The sequence below is a fragment of the Somniosus microcephalus genome, chromosome 4 (genome assembly GCF_052327205.1).
Source record: "Somniosus microcephalus isolate GS21.2 chromosome 4, FLI_Smic_1.0, whole genome shotgun sequence".
NCBI classification, from domain to species: Eukaryota; Metazoa; Chordata; class Chondrichthyes; order Squaliformes; family Somniosidae; genus Somniosus; species Somniosus microcephalus.
Window position 1 is genome coordinate 148,916,734 of NC_140990.1, and position 20,770 is coordinate 148,937,503.

Below are 20,770 nucleotides of genomic sequence, written 5' to 3' on the forward strand. Positions count from 1 at the left end.
GTACCGAATCCGATGGCAGCAATGTAGAGTTCGAATTGTAGATTGAAAGTCCTCCAATTTAGTCGACATTTCCCGTGAAATTCAAAAACTCCGGTGGCCTCAAATTCTCCATGTCGCTTTTCACAATTTTCAGCAGATCTTCACCACTCCTCGTTCCATGTTATGTTCATTAATAACTAGGCATTCTTATTATGAAGAGCTAGCTTCTAGCTAGACATTTATTCAGTACACGTTCTCTATGTACAGCATCTGTAGAGATTCCGCATGTGTGCTTCTGTGTGCAGGCTTCCATCTTGACTGCTGCCTTCTGGGTAGCCTAGTGCATCTTGGGTAGTGTAGTCTTAAACACATACAACTAAATATACAGCTCTATACAGCTCTATGGCTTTTCATCTGGAAGCGGTGTTTGGGGCCCAGGACAGTGAGAAGGGTGGAGGTAAAATGGCAGGTGTTACTTTTCCTGTGCTTGCATGGGAAGGTGCCGGGCGAAGGGGAAGGGCTGTTGCAGGTGATTGAAGAGTCGACCAGGGTGTTGCGGAGTGAGCAGTCCCTTCGGAATGCTGAAAGGGGAGGTGAGGTGAAGATGCATTTGATGGTGGGATCACATTGGAGGTGGAGGAAATGGCAGAGGCTGGTGGGGAGAAAGGTGAGGACAAGGATAACCCTATCGTGGTTCTGGGAGGGAGTGGAAGGGGTAAGAGCAGAAGTGCGTGAAATGGAACTGTTTGATCAGGTATCTGTCTAGACTCGTTTTCACAGCCACATCTCTTTCCTCAGCAACTGTCTCCGCTTCCGACTTACTCCACGTGGATTCCAAATGAAATTCCACCCTTCGTGTTTCGGATCCACCCAGGATTACAAATATCTCCAAGATATTCAGCGTTCCTCGAACCACTGCTCTCGCTGTATCCTAAGATCCACAGTAAACGCCATGCGCCACCACAGTCTCGACCTCTCTCTTCAGCAGCAGCGACACACTCTTTCTCAAAGCAGTCCAGGTCCATAGTTCTATTTCATTCTTTGATTCATCCAGCACTTCAACAAAACACTTTTTTCTTCCTTTCTGATGTCAAGGATCGCAAGCTTCATCATCTCTTGGACACCAATGCCCCTCCGGAAGCTTTCCTTTTACTTTTCTCTGACCCAATCGCTTCTTTCAATTTCACCCCCTGCTGTGTTTTCACTATCTGCTCTGACCTTCCCCTCTCTGACCCCGAACGATCAGTCCTCAGCAAAGGCCTGAGCTTCATCCCCTTACACCCACATCTCAATGAATTCCGAGCTCGGCATGATACTGAGCTCTTATTCCATCGCCTTCATCTCCATGCCCACTTCTTTAGTCAGGAGTCTTCCCCCCACATGGTTGAACCTTTCTCCCACTTTCTGAATTCTTGCTCGACCTGGACCCCTCCCTCTGGCCTCTTACCCTCTCTAGATCTTTTCATAGCTAACTGCCGGCGTGACATCAGCCATCTCAATTTCTCTGCTCCCCTCCCTCAGTCCAACCTACCTCCCTCTGAACTTGCAGCACTCCATTCTCTCTGATGCAACCCTAACATTATCATTAAACCTGCTGATAAGGGTAGTGCTGTTGTTGTTTGGCGATCTGACCTCTACCATGCGGAGGCTGAACGCCAACTCTCCGACACCTCCTCCTACCTCCGCCTGGACCATGACCCCACTACTGAACGTCAAGCCATTGTTTCCAAGACTGTCACTGACCTCATTGCCTCTGCAGGTCTTCCCTCCATGGCCGCCAAACTTATAGTCCCCCAACCCCGCACAGCCTTCACAAGATCCACAAACCGAGCTGCCCTGGTAGACCCATCGTTTCAGCCTGTTCATGCCTCACAGAACTTATCTCTTCCTATCTCAACTCTATTTTTTCTCCCCTTATCCAGTCACATCCTAACTACATTCGTAACACTTCCGATGCCCTCCATCACTTTAACAGTTTCCGGTTTCCTGGCCCCAACCGTTTCTGTAAAATCTGTGTGTTATATTGCAAATTATTACACAGACTACAAGAATAAACTTTAACAGGACTTTACTATTCGAAGGTCAGGGCGAATCTGCCCAATCACTCATTACACAGCACTTATATACCGGTGTGGTCACCACCGGTATTACAGTGTACCGCAGCCAAGATAAAGTAGTGCAACACCTAAAATAGTTCTCTTAAAGGTGGACGGTTACATTAAATAGTTCTCTTAAAGGTAGAACGGTTACATACACTACAGTTTCCTCTTCACTATGGACGTCCAATGCCTCTACACCTCCATTCCCCCACCAGGATGGCCTGAGGGCACTCCACTTCTTCCTTGAACATAGGCCCAACCAGTCCGCATCCACCACCACCCTCCTCCACCTGGCTGAACTTGTTCTCACATTGAACAACTTCTCCTCTGAATCCACTCACTTCCTCCAAATTAAAGGTTTTGCTATGGGAACTCACATGGGCCCAGCTATGCCTGCCTTTTTGTGGGATATGTGGAACATTCTTTGTTCCAGTCCTACTCAGGTCCCCTCCCTCACCTCTTCTTCTGGTACATCGATGACTGTATCGGTGCCATTTCCTGCTCTCGCCCTGAACTAGAAAATTTCATTCACTTTGCATCCAATTTCCACCCTTCCCTCACATGGTCAATCTGCAACACTTTCCTTCATTCCTCGACTTCTCCGTCTCCATCTTTGGGGATAGGCTATTGACAAACATTCTCTACAAGCCCACTGACTCCAACAGCTACCTTGACTACACTTCCTCCCACCCCGCTTCCTGTGAGGGCTCTATTCCATTCTCCCAGTTTCTCCATCTCCACCACCTCTGCTCCGACGATACCACCTTCCATATGTCTTCCTTTTTCCTCAACCGAGGATTCCCCTCTAACATGCTTGACACGTCCCTTGACAGTGTCCGTTCCATTTCCCACATTTCTGCTCTCACCCCTTCCCCTCGCTCCCAGAACCACAATATGGTTCCCCTTGTCCTCACCTTTCACCCCACCAGCCTCCACATTCAACGGATCATCCTCCACCATTTCCGCCTCCTGCAATGTGATCCCACCACCAAACGCATCTTCCTCTTACCTCCCCTTTCAGCATTCTGAAGGGACCGCAGCACCCTGGTCCACTCCTCAATCACCCCCAACAGCCCTTCCCCTTTGCCTGACACCTTCCCATGCAAGCGCGGGAGATGCAGCACCGGCCCTTTTACCTCCTCCCTTCCCACTGTCCAGGGCACCAAACATCCATTCTCGGTGAAACAGCGATTTACTTGTATATCTTGCAATTTTGTATACCTATATTCGCTGCTCACAATGTGGTATCCTTAACATTGGGGAGACCAAACACAGATTGGGTGACCGCTTTGCGAAACATATCCATTCAGTCCAAAGCGTGACGCAATCTTCCAGTCGCCTGTCACTATAATTTTCCATTCCACTTGCACTCTGACCTCTCTGTCCTCGGTCTCTTACATTGTTCCAATGAAGCTCAACGTAAGCACTTTACAGCCTTCTGGACTCAACATCGAGTTCAACATTTTCAGACTATAATCCCTGCCCCCATTTTTCAGGTGGCTGTTGAAGATTCTGCCATCCCCATTTGCAACATTTAGACACTACTGCCTCCTACTCTAGCACAGACTTTTCCTTCAATCCCTTCCTCCCCCCACCCTCTTTCCCTGTCTCTGCACCTGCTTAAAACCTGTTACATCTCTAGCGTTTTCCAGTTCTGAGGAATGGTCACTCTGTTTCTCTCTCCACGGATGTTGACTGGCCTATTGAATGCTTCCAGCATTTTCTGTTATTGCAGTTCAGCACAATTACATTTAGTTTGGACAGGTCCAGTTGAGCACGGTTACATTGAGTGTGGACTGGTTCAGTACAGTGCGGTTACATTCAGTGTGGGCAGGTCCAGTTCAGCACATTTGCATTCAGTGTGGACAGGTACAGCTCAATACAGTTGCTTGTAATTTGGACAGGTCAAGTTCAGCACAGTTATATTTAGTGTGGACAAGTCCAATTCAGCACAGTTGCATTCAGTGTGGACAGTTACAGCTCAATATAATTGCTTGTAATTTGGACAGGTCAAGTTCAGCACAGTTATATTCAGTGTGGACAAGTCCAATTCAACACAGTTGCATTCAGTGTGGACAGGTCCAGTTCAGCACGGTTACATTCAGTGTGCACTTGTTCAGTACAGTGCGGTTACATTCACTGTGGATATTTCCAGTTCAGCACGGTTACATTCAGTATGGACTGGTTAAGTTTAGCACAATTAGAGTCAACACAGAACTCGCCCACTTCAGTCGAGCCCGCTGCTTTATCTGTGCCTCCACTGCCTGTGTGTTGTCAGTCTGTTTGGCTGATACCCAGTCTTGGATGAGCCGCAATTTACTCTGGTTTAAAGTGGGGAAGAATTAAACTATCGTCTTCATCCCCCGCCACAATCTCTGTATCATTGGCACCATCTCCAGATCTCTCCCTGGATCTTTCTCAGCCTATTTAGAGCCTTGGTCAGACGCGAAATGGAGAACTGCCGTCAGATTTGGGCAACGCCCCTCCGGAATGATATATTGGCCTTGGAGAAGGTGCATCGTGGATTCACCAGAATGATACCGGAATTTAGTGGGTTCAATTATGAGAACAGGTTACATCAAATTGTGTTCTATTCCCATGGGTATGGGAGATTAGGTTTTATTTGATCGAGGTGTTTAAAATGTTAAAAGATATCGAAAGGGCAGATAGAGAGACACTATTTCCTCTTGTAAGAACAAAAGAACTAAGAGCAGGAGTCGGCTCCACCATTCATAAGTTCATGGTTGATCAGCGACCTGAACTCCGCTTTTCCGCCCTATCCCCATGTCCCTTGATTCCCCATGAGTCCAAAAATCTATCGATCTCAGCCTTGAATATACTCATCGACTGAGCATCCACACCCTCTCATGTACAGAATTCGAAAGATTCACAATCTTCTGAGTGAAGAGATTCCTCCTTATCTCAGTCCAAAATGGCCGACCCTTTATCCTGAGAATATGGTCCCTGGTTCTCGATTCCCCAATGAGGGAAAACAGCCTCTCAACATCTACCCTGTGAAGCCCTATAAGAATTTTATACATTTCAAAGAGATCACGTCTCATTATTCTAAACTCCTGAGGATGTAGTCCCATAGTACTCAATCTCTCCTCATAAGACATCTTTCTCACCCCAGGAATCAGTCTGGTAAAGCTTAGTTGCACTCATGCTAAACCAAGCATTTCCTTCCTTAGGCAGAGACCAGAACTGTGTACGATATGCTAAGTACGGTCTCACAAAAGCCCTGTATAATTGCAGCAAGAACTCCTTACTCAACCCCTTTGCAATCAAGGCGAACATAACGTTTGCCTTCCTAATTGCTTGCTTTACTTGCATATTAACTTTCTGTGATTCGTGTACAAGGACACCAAAATCCCTCTGAATATCAACATTTACCAGTCTCTCACCTTTTAAAAAATATTCTGCGTTTCCATTCTTCCTACCAAAGTGGATCTATGTATACATTATATTCCATCAGCCACCTGCTTCCCCAATCACTTAACCTGCCTATATGAATTTGCAGCCTCTTTGTATCCTTCTCACAGCTTACTTCCCCACCTAGCTTTGTATCATCAGCAAATTTGGATATATTACACTCGGTACCCTCATCTAATTCATTGATATAGATTGGAAATAGCTGAGGCCCAAGCACTAATCGTTATGGCACTCCACCAGTAGACCCCTGCAATCCTAAAAATGACTTGTTTATTCTTACTGCGTGTTTTCTGTCCGTGAACCAATCATCAATCCAGGCTAATATATTACCTCCAACCAATGAGCCCTAACCTTCTGTAACAGCCTCTTGTGTGGCACCTTATCAAATGTCGTCTGAAAATCCAAATATACTACATACACTGGTTCCCCCTTATCTACCCGGATAGTTACACCCTCACAGACATGTAATAGATTTGGCAAACACGATTTCCCTTTCATAAATCCATGTTGACTCTGCCTAATCATATTGCGATTTTCCAAGTGCCCTGTTACCACGTCCTGAATGATAAATTCTACCATTTTCCCCACTACCGATGCCAGGCTAACTGGCCTATGTTTCCTAGTTTTCTCTCTCCTTCCTTTCTTGAGTAGCAGCGTTGCATTTGCTACCTTCCAAACCCCGGGAACCGTTGTAGAATCTATGGAATTCTGTAAGATTAAAACCAATGCATTCACTATCTCTGCAGCCACCTCTTTTAAAGCCGTAGGATGTCGGCCAGCAAGCCCAGGTGAAACAAGAACGTGAAACACTTATTCACACAAAGGGCAGTGTAAATCTGAAACTCGCTGCCCAAAAAGTTGTTGAGGCTAGATCAATTGAACATTTAGCGAGGAATTTTTCGGGGGGTCAGTGAGCACTGTCAACCCGCAGCCACGCGACTTTCCCAGATGTTGGGTCTATCAATGCTGAACAGATTCGGCACGCAGCGGCGGGGGAGGCAATTTAGGCCATTATAATCTTGTTAAGAGCCACTTGAAAAGTATTTTGAGCTCACCTTTAAATTTTATTAGGTCGTCCACGGTGTCCACGCTGCTTGGGGATCACGTCAGGTAAGAAGGTCAGGAGTTGTGTTACCATGAATTCATCACTTTACTCGACAGCTGCAAATGTGTTATAAAAGCTTCCATCTCATAGCTGTTCACTTTTCAAGCTCAAAAGCTGTTGCTTGCTGCATTTGGTGGATTGACTGACATTCATGCAGTTTGCAAGTGTTTGGAGCAAACTCACTGTCCAGTGTCAACTCATTGGAATAACCTCTCTCACCATTGACAGATCGTTTCTGTCATCTGAAGTTCACCTGCCATCTATTCCATCAGCATCGTTACCCTTAAAACTATATCACCTTGGTCCTCAGAATCCCAGCACGATCAACCCCAACACCAGCAGCACCAGGCACACCAGCAGCAACAACAACAACACCAAACTTCTCTGCAATCAACTGATGCTGCACAGGACACAGGGCATCAGCACCCGACCACATTGCTGCCCGGAAGGCCAGGGATTTCTTCACCATGGCAAAATTTACTTCACTTGACCCTGTACACACTGGCTGCCACTTGATGCGTCACGTTGGGACCACCCCACACCAGCACCAAAAAGCATCCCTGCAATGCCCAAGTCATTCCTTTCACACTCAGCACCATTGCGGGGGTACCGTTATGTCTCACCATTCACTGCAACTCACTAAGCCACTCCCAAAGGTGCACACACATCTGTCCAAGAAGGAAAAGTGTTCAAAATAAAGGTTTCAATGTTTGACAACACATTAACAGAAACTTTACATGTACATTGTCTACCTTTGTGTGTTGTTAGTTGGTGTAATTGCACTTGGATGAGGGTGAGTATGAGGGGTGTCTGGGGAGATAGGGGAGTGATAATGTAGAGAGAGAGGGATGGGTGGAGGTGCAAGGTAAGGTGTGAGTAAGGATGTGCAGCAGGATGGTAGGGAAGGCAGAGTGATGTGGATGTGATGAGTGGCACAGCATGATGAGGTTGAGCGTGGCTTTGCAGTAACGTTTCGTGATCTGCTGAGATCATTGAAAGATTTGTGCCACTGCAGCCTGGTCCTCCTGACGACAGCCCTGCTTGCGCCCACGTGTGCAATGTGTAACTAGGCTGCGTAGTTCTCCTAGGGAGGTCTCTTACGCCCATTGAAAGGGCAGAGAACCTCCCTGCGCGCTGTGACACCCTCCATATGCTTATGGAGGGTGTGATGGGAGAGTCTGTGTGCAGCCCTGCACCTCTGCACAGTGCTTGCCCGTGTTTAAAGCACTTCCATGTTGTAGAACGCTGACGGCACAAATGTCAAAATAATGTTGGCCATGGGCCCTTGAAGGACGCGTCATCAAATGACGTCATCAGACCCGCTTCCTTTTAAACACGCTGGGCGTGCTGAACAAGCCCAATCAGGGGGAAATCATTTTGGACAGCGGGATGGAGCCAGCAGTGGCGCCGGGACCCGCCACCAATGTCGCCCTCCATGGACCCGCCGAAGTTGGCAATATCCAGCCCCACATGTTAAGTTGATCACTGTTATAGTAGAGCACCATGTGCCGGCACCTGATGGAGCTTTATCGTTGATGTGTGTGTGTGTTTCCGTGTGTGACAGAGAGATGGGAAAATAAAAGTCTGCTGTTACACACCTGTTGTGGATTTTGTTTTGTGTTCTATAGGCCAGTGAGCTTACTAAGCTCAGAGAGGCCGAACATGTTAGCTCAGCATAATTTAACTCATTAAGTCAAAATACGAGTTGAATGTTGAAGAACGGAGAAGAAGCTAATTATCTAACTTGTGCTTTATCGGATATGTGAAGACTTCATTTTCTGATTCCTGTGAGTTAGAGAGTGAAAGCAAGCATTGGAGTAAAAACAGTTGCTCCACCGACGTTCCCATTTTCTGTAATGGTGCAACTTCTGCAAATGATGACGTTAACCCACGCACCTCAATCAATGAGATATTCAATCTGCTGGGAGAGACTAAAATAGGGATCAACCTGGTGTACACGTGACTGGCACTGGGCTTATAATACAGAGGGCCTCCCCTTTCAGCAGCCTTGAACACGCAACCTGGCTTGTTGTACACGTGACTGGCACCGGCCCTATAATACCCAGGGCCATCTCCCGTTCAGCCACCTTGAGGAAATACCCTGCCTGTTTTACAGGTGTTTGGCAATGGCCCTATAATACCCAAGGCTCTCACCTTCAGCACACAACTATGCTTGGTGTACATGTGACTGGCATTGGTCCAAACCATGTACTTCACACTGCATTTCTCGATATTAATTTACACCTGCCAGATTTGGGTCCATTTCCTATAATACCCAGGTTCTTCCCCTTGACCAGGCAACCCAGCCTGGTGTACACGGGACTGGCGTTGGTCCTATAACACCCAGGCCAATATCCTGCAGCACAGAACCCAGCCTGGTGTACACGGGACTGGCATTGGTCCTATAACACCCAGGCCAATATCCTGCAGCACAGAACCCAGTCTGGTGTACACGGGACTGGCGTTGGTCCTATAACACCCAGGCCAATATCCTGCAGCACAGAACCCAGTCTGGTGTACACGGGACTGGCGTTGGTCCTATAACACCCAGGCCAATATCCTGCAGCACAGAACCCAGCCTGGTGTACACGGGACTGGCATTGGTCCTATAACACCCAGGCCAATATCCTGCAGCACAGAACCCAGCCTGGTGTACACGGGACTGGCGTTGGTCCTATAACACCCAGGCCAATATCCTGCAGCACAGAACCCAGCCTGGTGTACACGGGACTGGCGTTGGTCCTATAACACCCAGGCCAATATCCTGCAGCACAGAACCCAGTCTGGTGTACACGTGACTGGCGTTGGGACCACCCACGTGATTCACTCTACATGTATCGATATTAAATTACATCTGCCAGATGTGGGCCCATTCCCCCACCGCATCTAGATCTGCCTGTAATTTAGTATTCTCATCTGAAGTCCGAACATCCACACAATCCCTAGTACCATTTTGGAGCTTGTGGGTAGCTCCCCCGATGTTCATCTGGATCATTGACAACGATGGTGATGAGTAACTGCCCCATCACTGAATGCAGCAGTTCAAGTCAACTAGGGGTGGGCAGCAAATTCTGCCTTGTCAGCGCTTCACACAGCCCGGAAACAAATATAAAATATAACCTGAGAATTAAAAAGGAATGAGAACAAGGAAAACTACCAGTTTGCGTCTATATTGTGAATCAGTGTATTAATCGAATATTGTGGTCTTGGGCTGTTTCATTTTAAAACTAATGACATAAATTTCATATGTACTGTGGAAAAACAGGAGAGTAAAACCGAGCGACGTAATCTGTTTGTTTAATGGCTGTGTTTGCCATTAATGGTTAGGTAACCTAATCTGTTTGATCCACGGGTGATGAGGCCTAATTGTCTCACTGGGGGGTTTCCAAACATTATAATAAGGGATCCTTTGCATATTGCACAGTGTCAGAGAACTGTCTGCAGCTCGAAGAGGGACCCAAGCTTCTGATAGAAAATGCATGGACAAGTGACAGGCCTAGGCTATGCCATTTACTATCCTGTTCTGGCAATTATTGGTGTTCCAGGTAAGGCCCCACGATAAGTTATTCGTTGCACAGATCAGTGTGATCTGCCTCGGTGCTCTGCCTCTGTAATTGGCCATAGAACACCCATTCCCTGCAGTCACCACGTCGATGCTATCGGTTGAATCCACACTGTTTGTTGCCTTTCCTGTTTGTTTAGTGCGATAGTTCACAAGAATTAAAGAAGCGAACAGAAAAACTACAATGGATTTCTTATCATTCACCAGTGATTTGAACCGTCGATTCTACATACAGACCCAATGCTGTGGTGGCAGCATTGGTGGCATAGTGGTTAGCACTGTTGCCTCACAGCACCAGGGACCTGGGCTCAAATCCCGCCTCGACTGTCTGTGTGGAGTTTGCACATTCTCCCCGTGTTTGCGTGGGTTTTCTCCGGGTGCTCCGGTTTCCTCCCACAGTCCAAAGATGTGCGGGTTAGGTTGATTGGCTATGATAAATTGACCCTTAGTGTTAGGGGGATTAAATACGTGGGGTTACAGGGATAGGGTGGGATATGTGTTGGTGTTGGTGTAGGGGTTATGGGGATTGGGTGGGATATGTGTCGGTGCAGGCTCGATGGGACGAAATGGCCTCTATCTGCACTGTGGGGTTTCTGTGATTCTGTGATAAGGTTATCAATGTGTGTTTCCATGTATATTTTGTTTAATTCTAGATAGAGTGAATGTTCGTGGCACGCTTCCAGGATTGTAATCTGTGCACTCAGAGGGAAGATTCTCAGTCTGGATCTTTGGAATTTGAGTTGCCAACCTTGACCGACTCTTCAGTGCGGTACTGAGGGAGAGCGGCATTACCAGATGAGATGTTAAACGTAAACCTTGTGTCCCTACCCTGTTGGCTCAGGTGTCCCTTAAAAATCCAAGGGAACTGGACCATATTTGGACAAGGATCAGCGATTGAATATCCTGTAAATCTTCTGCTTTTGTGCGCCGTCTGCTCAATGATTAAAGTGGTTGTTTGATTCTGTTTTTATCAGGTAATTTGGTGACGATTGTGATCCTGTCCCGAGGAAGGTGTCGTCTCTCCAGATGTATCACTCGCTACCTGGTGGGGATGGCGGTGACGGATCTCCTGGTCCTCATCACGGCAGTGATTTTAAACCGGTTGAGTGTAATTTACTTCCCGGTTCTTTCCTCTCCACCACTCAAGTCTGCAGCCTCAAAATCGCGCTAATCTATGCAGCCAGGGACAGCGCGGTCTGGTTAACGGTCGTTTTCACCTTCGATCGATTTGTAGCTATTTGTTGCCAGAAGTTGAAAACAAAATATTGCACAGAGAGAACGGCTGCCATTGTAATAGGAACGGTCTGTGCCGTGAGCTGTGTAAAAAACTTCCCCTGGTACTTTGTATATGAGCCTTTGTATATAATTAACGATGTCCCGTGGTACTGCAACATTAAGCTAAGTTTTTATACTGAACTTGTATGAACAGCGTTTGACTGGATTGACCGTATTTTAAACCCCTGTGCCCCGTTCCTCCTGATGTTACTGTTCAATGCTCTGACCGTCAGACACATTTTAGCGGCCAGTAGAGCCCGCAGGAGGCTCCGGGCCCACAGCACTGGAGAGAATCAGAGCGACCCAGAGATGGAGAGCCGGAGAAAGTCCATCGTTTTATTCTTCACCATCTCGGGCAGTTTCATCGTGTTATGGACAACCTATGTTGCAAATTTCTTACATGTGCGATTTACAAAAGACAATTATTCGACAGGCTCTATTCGCAATGACTCAAGGTTCATTTTGCAGGAAAGCAGAAACATGCTGCAGCTCCTGAGCTGTTGCACTAACACTTGTATTTATGCGGGGACCCAGAGGAAATTCAGAGAGGAATTCCAAAAAGGTTTGAAATACCCGCTGAATCTGATCATTCAAAAAGTAAAGTCATGAAAACAAATGAATGATTTTCATGTTTTGAATCAGTTCCGTTCATGGCCCATCCTGTACTATTACTCCCCACGCCCCAGACCATCCTGCATTTCCTTCCCCTGTGTAATCGGGTGTCCTCTCTCCCTCCCAGATCCTTAGAGGCGCTGGTGTTTCCTCACAGACCCTACTCGAACATGAACCAGGCAGAAAACTGATAAAAATCGATTTTGTCACCTTTGAGAGGGTGGTTAATAACCGAATTTACAGTTCTCAGATCCTTCGGTGAAATGTTCATTCAGACTTAATCTAGTTCCAGTGGCCCAGAACCTTTGGGTACCTAAGGGTTCAGATGGCGACCGAGAGCCGGAGTTGTAATTTGTGTTGCAGTAAATTATCAGTTTGAGGTACATCAGGCCCGTGGACAAAATGGGAGGAGAATTTGTGAAGGACGTGATCGTCAGCGGGCAGTCGTGGGTGTTACTGTTGTGCAGAGCGTCTCTCGTCCTGCGGTCAATCAGTCAGTGGGCACTAGGGGGCGCTACAATTCGACCGAGCATCCCTCCTGCTGCGGCAAATAAGTAGGTCCTGGCTCCTGTTATCACTATCGTGACTTTATGCTGTTAGGCGTGGCATGTATGCGTTTGGGCAGAAGAAAGAATTATACTGAGATGATTCCTCCCCCTGCCCCCCAGGTTCTACAATGTGGAGAAACTCACAGATGAGGAGAGATCATCAGAGTGAAAAGCCGAAGGTCATCTGGCATTTGTGAAACCGCCCCGAGCACGGGAGCACCTTCTGCTGGAGAGGAGGTGAAAAAGCTGGAGTAAAGCTGTGTCCAGACAGGTACACGGGGTCATTTACTGTACATTGGTATTAAATGTGTGGCGATTCCCCTCTGTCCATTCACTAACCACAGGCCGAGGATGTCCATACACTCTCCAGTCAAGCACAGTCTGCTCATATAGTAACTGGAGATTTAGTGGCCCAGTAATTCGGGTCCCAACGCGTGAGTACGAAGGAATTGCTGGTTTTCAGGATGCACAGCGCATGCGCTGAAAACCGGCATTTCCTGTGCTTGTAACTAAGGGGTTAAGAGGCGGGACGCGTGCGTCCTTTCAGGCAGTGCGTGCGCATTAAACTTCGGCATTTTCATCAATGGATTGAGTGTGGGCAAGTCCCCAAATTTTACACGTGAAAAAAGGATGAGTGAAGCCACCGAGAAGCTGCGGAGGAAGAACTATTTAATCAGTTGTGATTCTGAACGGCACATTTTTGGTTGGGAAAGGGAGGAAACTTATTTTAAGAAAGTCTGAGGTAAGTTTGAAACTTTTTTTTAAAACGGGTTTTGAGTAATGTAGGTATAAGGAGCAATTGTGGCTGAGTGAAAGGCCTAATTGAATTTGATGTGCTTATTAAATGTGAAAATGACTGTTTAAAAATAAATAAAATGCTTAAAAAATGAAATTGTCATCAGTAATATATCTTATTTTCAGTAAGTATGTATGTATGTCTGTATATATTCCTTGGAGGAAGTGCATTTATGTATGTATTCCGTTCAGTACGTGGATGAATGTATGTATGTAATGATGACTTTCTGAAAATGTAAGTTATTGGAAAAGGATCTCGGCCTGTGATATTCATCAGGCAGGTAAGACGTGTTCGCAAGCTGTTGTCGCATGTTTCCTGGCATAGACCGAGTTGATTTTATAGCCACTCATTTTAGTAAAATAACTGTAAAAATGTTTCCACTTCCTCCTTAAAGGTACATCCGTGTAAAGAGGAGTCCTGTCAGCGAGAAACATGCCCTCTTATAGAAATGTTGCCGTGATGCTCTGTGTGGTTTTGCTTCAAAGAAATCGGAACACCAGGGAACAACGTAGAAGAGTGAGGAACCATAACCGTCTCCTGATCAGAAGGAACAACTACCCACCCCACAGAGTGTACAGGGAGAGGCGATCATTTGAGATGCTGTCGGAGGAGTTGTGTGTCAGGAGGCTGCGCTTCAGTAAAGAGGCAATTGGCCGACTATGTGACATGTTGAAGGTGGACCTGGAACCACTCTCGAAGACCCGCACTGCCTTGTCAGTGAACATGAAGGTAACCACAGCATTGAACTTCTTTGCAAGTGGGTCATTTCAAGCAGTTTCTGCTGACATAAGCAACATCTCCAAGAATGCTGTGAGGGTCTGCATTCACCAGGTCACAGAAGCCATTTGCCGTAGGCTTTCAGATTTCATTAAGTATGACTTGTCCACTCGACATGAAAAGGAGATGGCCTTAGCATTTCATCGCATTGCTGGATTCCCCAAAGTGATTGGGGCCGTCGATGGGACCCATATTGCATTGAAGGTACCAATGGATGCACCTGTGACATACATAACCAGGAAGGGGTATCATTCATTGAATGTAATGATATTATGTGATGTGCACCTCAGGATCCTAAAGGTGAATGCACGGCACCGGGGAAGTAATCATGACTCCTTCGTCCTCCGTAACTCTAAGATGTATGATGCTCTCAGCAAATTGCCTACAGGATCCGCATGGATATTGGGCGACAAGGGATACCCGCTAAGACCATGGCTGATGAACCCCTACCGCAATACCAATGATCAGTCTCAGGAGAGATACCACCATGCATACATTTCCACATGTCAAGTGGTGGAGAGGACAATAGGACTTCTGAAATCACACTTCCGGTGCGTGGATAGGTCAGGGGGGACCTTGCAGTACTCTCACCAGAAAGTGGCAAGGATTGTGCTGGCTGTAGTGTATGTGCCTTTAAGAGTTTAAGAGCCCCCTGTGTACTGTAATGCCGGTAATGGCCACTCGGGCTATATAAGCCTGTATATTGTGTTGTATCAGTTAGTTCATCCCCAGACTTTGTTCAGTAAACACCTGTGAAACCAACTCCTGCCTTCAGTGTCTCTATTAACACACGGACACAACAGTGGTGACGAATTGGAAATGGATTTACCTGCAATTCGGCAGCACCTCAAGGACATCGATTCCTCAGACGTCCAAAGTCGAAGAAAAGCAAGAAGAAAAAAAAAAGCTGTGGTTTCACCAGCTAGCTGAGCTGGTGGCAGGTACTGCAATAATCCTTCCTGGGTGGCGGGCTGGGGCTCCATCGGCTGGCTCTGCAGTGAGGCCAAGCAGTGAAGGCAGAGGCAAGCAGAAACAGACAGGGGGAGGGAGCACTCGGGAGACGGCCGGCGCTGCAAGCAGGTCGGCGTTCGGACCTAGCAGAGAGAGTCCGGCAGGAACGAGCCTCCACCTGTAAATAAAAAATGTAAAAAAAAACGCGGAAAACAGCATGGTCATCGGCAGCAGCGGCGGGAAAGCGCAGGAAGCGCCATATCTTTTCTGCAGGAAAGAAAGAAAAGCGCTGGAAGCGCCATTTTTTTTCCAGGATGCCTAAGGCTGGCAATATTGATGCTTTTGATAACAATATAGAGGATTGGACCACATATGTGGAAAGAGTGGAGGTATATTGCACCGCAAATGGTTTAGAAAATGATAAAAAGGCGTCAGTACTTCTAAATCTAATGGGCTCAAAGACATACGGGCTGTTACGAAACTTAATCACTCTAGCCAAACCAAAGGACAAGAATTTTAAGGAAATTGTTGATACCCTACAGGAGCACTTAAACCCAACACCGCTGCTGATAGCGGAACGATTCTAATTATTCAAGAGGAATCAACACAAGAATGAAAGTAACACTGATTACCTCACTGAATTAAGAAAGCTATCAAAGCACTGCCAGTTCGGGGCAGGACTGGCAGATTATCTTCGAGACAAATTCGTCTGCGGTCTCCTAAGTGAAGGAACACAGAAAAGGCTGCTTTCTGAGAAAGATTTGACACTGGACAAGGCTTTCAGTATGGCTGTATCATACGAAGCAGCCGCAAGAGGAGCTGCAGAGATACAGCAAAATATATAGGACTTCGGCACCCATGAAATGACACAGGGTTTCGAGAGATGTTATCGCTGCAGCAGATCCGCCCATGACCAGAGGGACTGCTGGTTCAAGGACAAAGCATGCAGGCAATGCGGAAAGATTGGACACATTGCACGGGTATGCCAATCTGGACAAAAAAAATCCACGGACAGGAAAAAAAAAATCAATAAAGAAAAGTACAGAAAGGTACAAATGATGACGGACAGTAGCTCCGAAGACGAAAAGAGCGATAGCGACTCCAGAAACAAGAGACTAAGCTGTCTCAAATTACATAATGTAATTGCCAAAGAAGATTACCAGACCATTTGGGTTACCCTCACGATAGCAGGGTCCCCAGTTAAAATGGAGCTAGATACAGGATCAGCTCTGACCGTCATAAATCGATGAGATTACGAGCGGCTATTTCCGCATATACATTTAAAAGACACATCCATTATCTTGAAAACATATACGGGGCAGAAAGTATACCCCAAAGGAAAAATAAGGGTGCCTTTTGTATACAACGGCAAGGAAATACAGAAATTGTATTTATACGTTCTACAAGATGGTGGTCCACCACTGTTGGGACGTGAATGGATCAGGAAGATATGTTTAGACTGGCACTCCATTCAGTCACTAACGGTGACCAGTAAGAAAAAAAATGACGAAGAGGTCATACCTGAATGATTAAAAGACATCATGGCCAACGCCAAGGCAGTGTTTGAAGAGAAACTAGGAACCTTGAAAGGCATCACCGCTTCAATAAAAGTGGAAGATGCGGCAATTCCCAAGTTTTTAAAGGCAAGGCCGGTGCCATACGCAATTCGTCCAGCAGTCGAGGCAGAGCTGGAGAATTTAGAAAAGACAGTCGTATTATCCAAGATGGATTGGAGCGAGTGGGCAACACCCATCGTCCCGGTCATGAAGAAAACGTTGAATAATGATAAATCTGAAGAACAGAGAAAAAGTCACATCTCTGGAGAGTTCAAGGTGACTGTAAACCCGGTTCTTCACATGGTACAGTATCCGCTTCCAAGGATAGAAGATATTTTCGCCTCACTATCCGGAGGGAAACGTTTCACCAAAATTGACTTGGCACAGGCATATTTACAGATAGAGGTTGAAGAGGCCTCTAAAAAGTATCTCACTATAAATACACACAAAGGCCTGTAGCAGTACAATCGACTGGTTTTCGGAGTAGCATCAGCTCCAGCTATCTGGCAAAGTGCTATGGAGCAAGTCCTCCAAGGGATTCCGGGGACTCAATGCTACCTAGACGACATCCTTGTAACAGGAGAAAACGACAATGAGCACCTTGCCAATTTGGAGCAGGTGCTCACTAGGCTGAGAGAATGGGGCTTACGCCACAAGTGTGAATTTTTCCAGAATCAAATATCATATTGTGGCCAAATAAGTAATAAGGAAGGGTTGCATAAGTCACCTGAAAAAATTGAAGCGGTCATAAAAGCTCCAGCACCTGAAAATGTTTCACAATTAAGGTCGTTCTTGGGATTAATAAATTACTATCATAAATTTTTACCGAACTTATCAACTCTTCTGCACCCTCTTAGTGAACTGCTACAAACAGGAGTAATTTGGAAATGGAGCGAAGATTGTAAACGTGCCTTCCATAAATGCAAAGACTTAATCACGTCCAAGGAAGTTATGGCTCATTACAGCCCATCACTGCCAATCAGACTGGCGTGCAATGCATCCCCTTACGGCGTAGGAGTGGTATTATCGCCTAGATTCCCTGATGGCTCGGAATGGCCGATAGCTTTTGCGTCACGCTCATTGAACTCAGCTCAGCGTAACTATGCCTAAATCGACAGGGAAGCACTCAGCCTGGTATGGGGAGTGAAGAAATTCAACCATTACCTACACAGACAAAAATTTACCTTGTTGACTGACCATCAACCCCTCATCTCCATATTCAACCCTAAAATGGGTGTTCCCATTATGACAGCGCAAAGGCTACAGAGGTGGTCCCTTTTTCTAGGGGCACACCAATATAACATAGAATACAAAGGATCAAAACAGCATGGGAATGCTGACGGTTTATCGCACCTACCGTTGCCAATGGTAGAAGAGGCACCTACAGTAGACCCAGTGGAGATGTTCCACTCCACCATAGTCGAATGTCTACCAGTAACAAATTCTGCCATTGAAAGGGAAACAAGAAATGACCCAACTCTCCCACGAGTCTACGATTTAACAGTGAAGGCATGGCCAGCACATGGCGAACCACTGTTGCCAGCATTCTCGCAAAGAAGAGAACAGCTGTCAGTGTGCCGAGGAACATTGATGTGTGGATCCAGAGTGGTGATTCCACCCAAACTCCAGGATAAAGTTCCAAAGGAGCTTCACGAGGGGCATCTGGGTGGAGTGAAAATGAAGAACCTAGCTAGGGCATTTGTATGGTGGCCAGGTATCGATGGAGACATCGAAGAAATGACCAAGAGCTGCCTAGGATGCCAGAAGGTCCAAAACGCTCCACCACAAGCCCCTCTACATCCATGGAAGTGGCCCTCATCTCCATGGCAAAGGGTACACATCGACTTTGCTGGTCCATTTATGGACTCAATTTTCTTAATCGCAGTTGATGCACACTCCAAGTGGCTGGAGGTAATAAAGATGCACTCCCCCACCACGGAAAAAACCATTACAATATTAAGGACCATATTTGCCAGGAATGGGCTGCCTGAACAGATCTGTTCTGATAATGGACCGCAATTTGTGTCCGAAGAATTCAGGAAGTTCTTAAAAAACAATGGGGTTAAGCACTACACGTCGGCCCCATACCATCCTGCCACCAATGGATTGGTTGAAAGGTTTGTCCAGACCTTCAAGAAGGCCATAAAGGCCATGTGTAATGAAGACATAAAACTTCAGCATAAGGTGGATAACTTCTTGTTTGCATACAGGAATGCAACACACATGGTTACAAACCAAACTCCCGCCATGATGTTCTTCAATAGAAGACTAAGATGCCGGCTGGATTTGATCAAGCCAAACATCAGAAGGGACGTGGAGAACCGGCAATTTCAAGGCATGAATGAAAGGCCAACTAGAACCTTCCAGATAGGTCAACAAGTTTTGGCCCGGGACTACCATACCAAGAAATGGCAGCCTGGAACTATCTGCACACGACTAGGACCACTGATGTATACCGTGGACATTGGAGAAAGCATAATAAGGCACCATGCTGACCAAATCATAGAGTCATCCGAAAAGGGACAACCTACACCACAAGTCTATACCCCTAATGATGACGTAGAGATACCCATAGTATCTACCTCCGATCCGGTGACACTGGAACCAGATGAACCCGACACTGGCATTGAAGCCGAATCAGCCTTGCCAAAAGAACCTACTACACCACCAGAAACTACTACACCACAGAGGCGTTATCCGGACTGAGTCAGGAAGCCTCCAGAAAGACTGACTTATAATTGATTAACTGCAACAATGTGTAGATTATTGTTCTTGTAACATGTAATTAATGATTACTTAAAATATTATGTACGGGCTGGCTAAAAGGGGAGGAATTGTAGTGTATGTGCCTTTAAGAGCCCCCTGTGTACTGTAATGCCGGTAATGGCCACTCGGGCTATATAAGCCTGTATATTGTGTTGTATCAGTTAGTTCACCTCCAGACTTTGTTCAGTAAACACCTGTGAAACCAACTCCTGCCTTCAGTGTATCTATTAACACACGGACACAACACTGGCCTGTTGTGCTTTGCACAACCTTGCCCTGCAGGAAGGACTGACCCATAACACTGAAGAACAGCTGCCTGTTGAAGTGGAGGATGAATGCGATGGCAATGTGCATGTTGCCAGGCCTCATGGGGAGGAGCCAAGTGCCACCGAAAATAAGGCTGCTCGGGAACTGCTGGTAGCCAACAACTTCACGAGGTATTGTCGCCTTGTACCTACCCCTCCCCCTGCAAGGCAAAGACAGGAGCAGACACATATTGAAGTGAAACAGTGACCTTTTATTGCATCATCAAAAAGTTTTCAGCTTCAGTTTCGTTGTATAAAGTTAATAACTTGTAAATTTTAAGTAGCGCATCTGTACTTTTAAAACATTTGTGAACAGAACAGTTAAGAAAAACATTTGTAAACAGTTCGTGTTTACTTGTCTTTTTTTCTTCGTGCAATTAAGATATTGAGGATGTTAACTACCTCTTTTCTGCAGTTGAAAAATATGAAAACGTTAAAGGATTGGTAACACTTTGTAAACAGGTTTAACTCTTTTTTTTTGGTTTCTTAGTGCAATTACAAAATTGAAGATTATAACCAACTATTTTTCAGTTTTCAAACATGTGCAAACTGATAAATGTTAGAAAAAAATTTGTAAACATTTTACAGTAATTATTTTTACTTTCTTACTGCAATACAGACATTAAAGGTGGAAACTAGCTATTTTTTACTTTTGTAACAGTTGTTGTCAAAATTTTTACACTGGAATAAAGGTTGAAAATCTATTCACATTGACTGCTGGGTGTACTGCTTAAAGGAAAAGGTAACATATCCTTTCATTCAAAAATAAGCATTTAAATTTAAATATGTAAGAAAACATTTAACATTTAAACAAAATGAAAATTAAACAATTGAACGATTTGGCCACTCGCTTCTGTGACTGAGGGTTGAAGGAGGGGCAGTAAGCTGAAGGTGCCACCCTAACGTGTCCTGTGGCTTTTGACTCCCCGTGACTGGAGCCCTCCGTAGCTATTTGCAAGTCCCCTCTGTGACGTTTCCTGCTCTTCAGCAGTTGCCTCATGAAAAGG

The 20,770-nt window shown here is 46.0% G+C and overlaps 1 pseudogene; it reads left to right on the forward strand.

The window, feature by feature from the left end:
• Positions 1-381: 381 nt before the first annotated feature.
• On the forward strand, positions 382-12,061 carry LOC147119908 (uncharacterized; annotated as a pseudogene).
• The last annotated feature ends 8,709 nt before the right edge of the window (positions 12,062-20,770 follow it).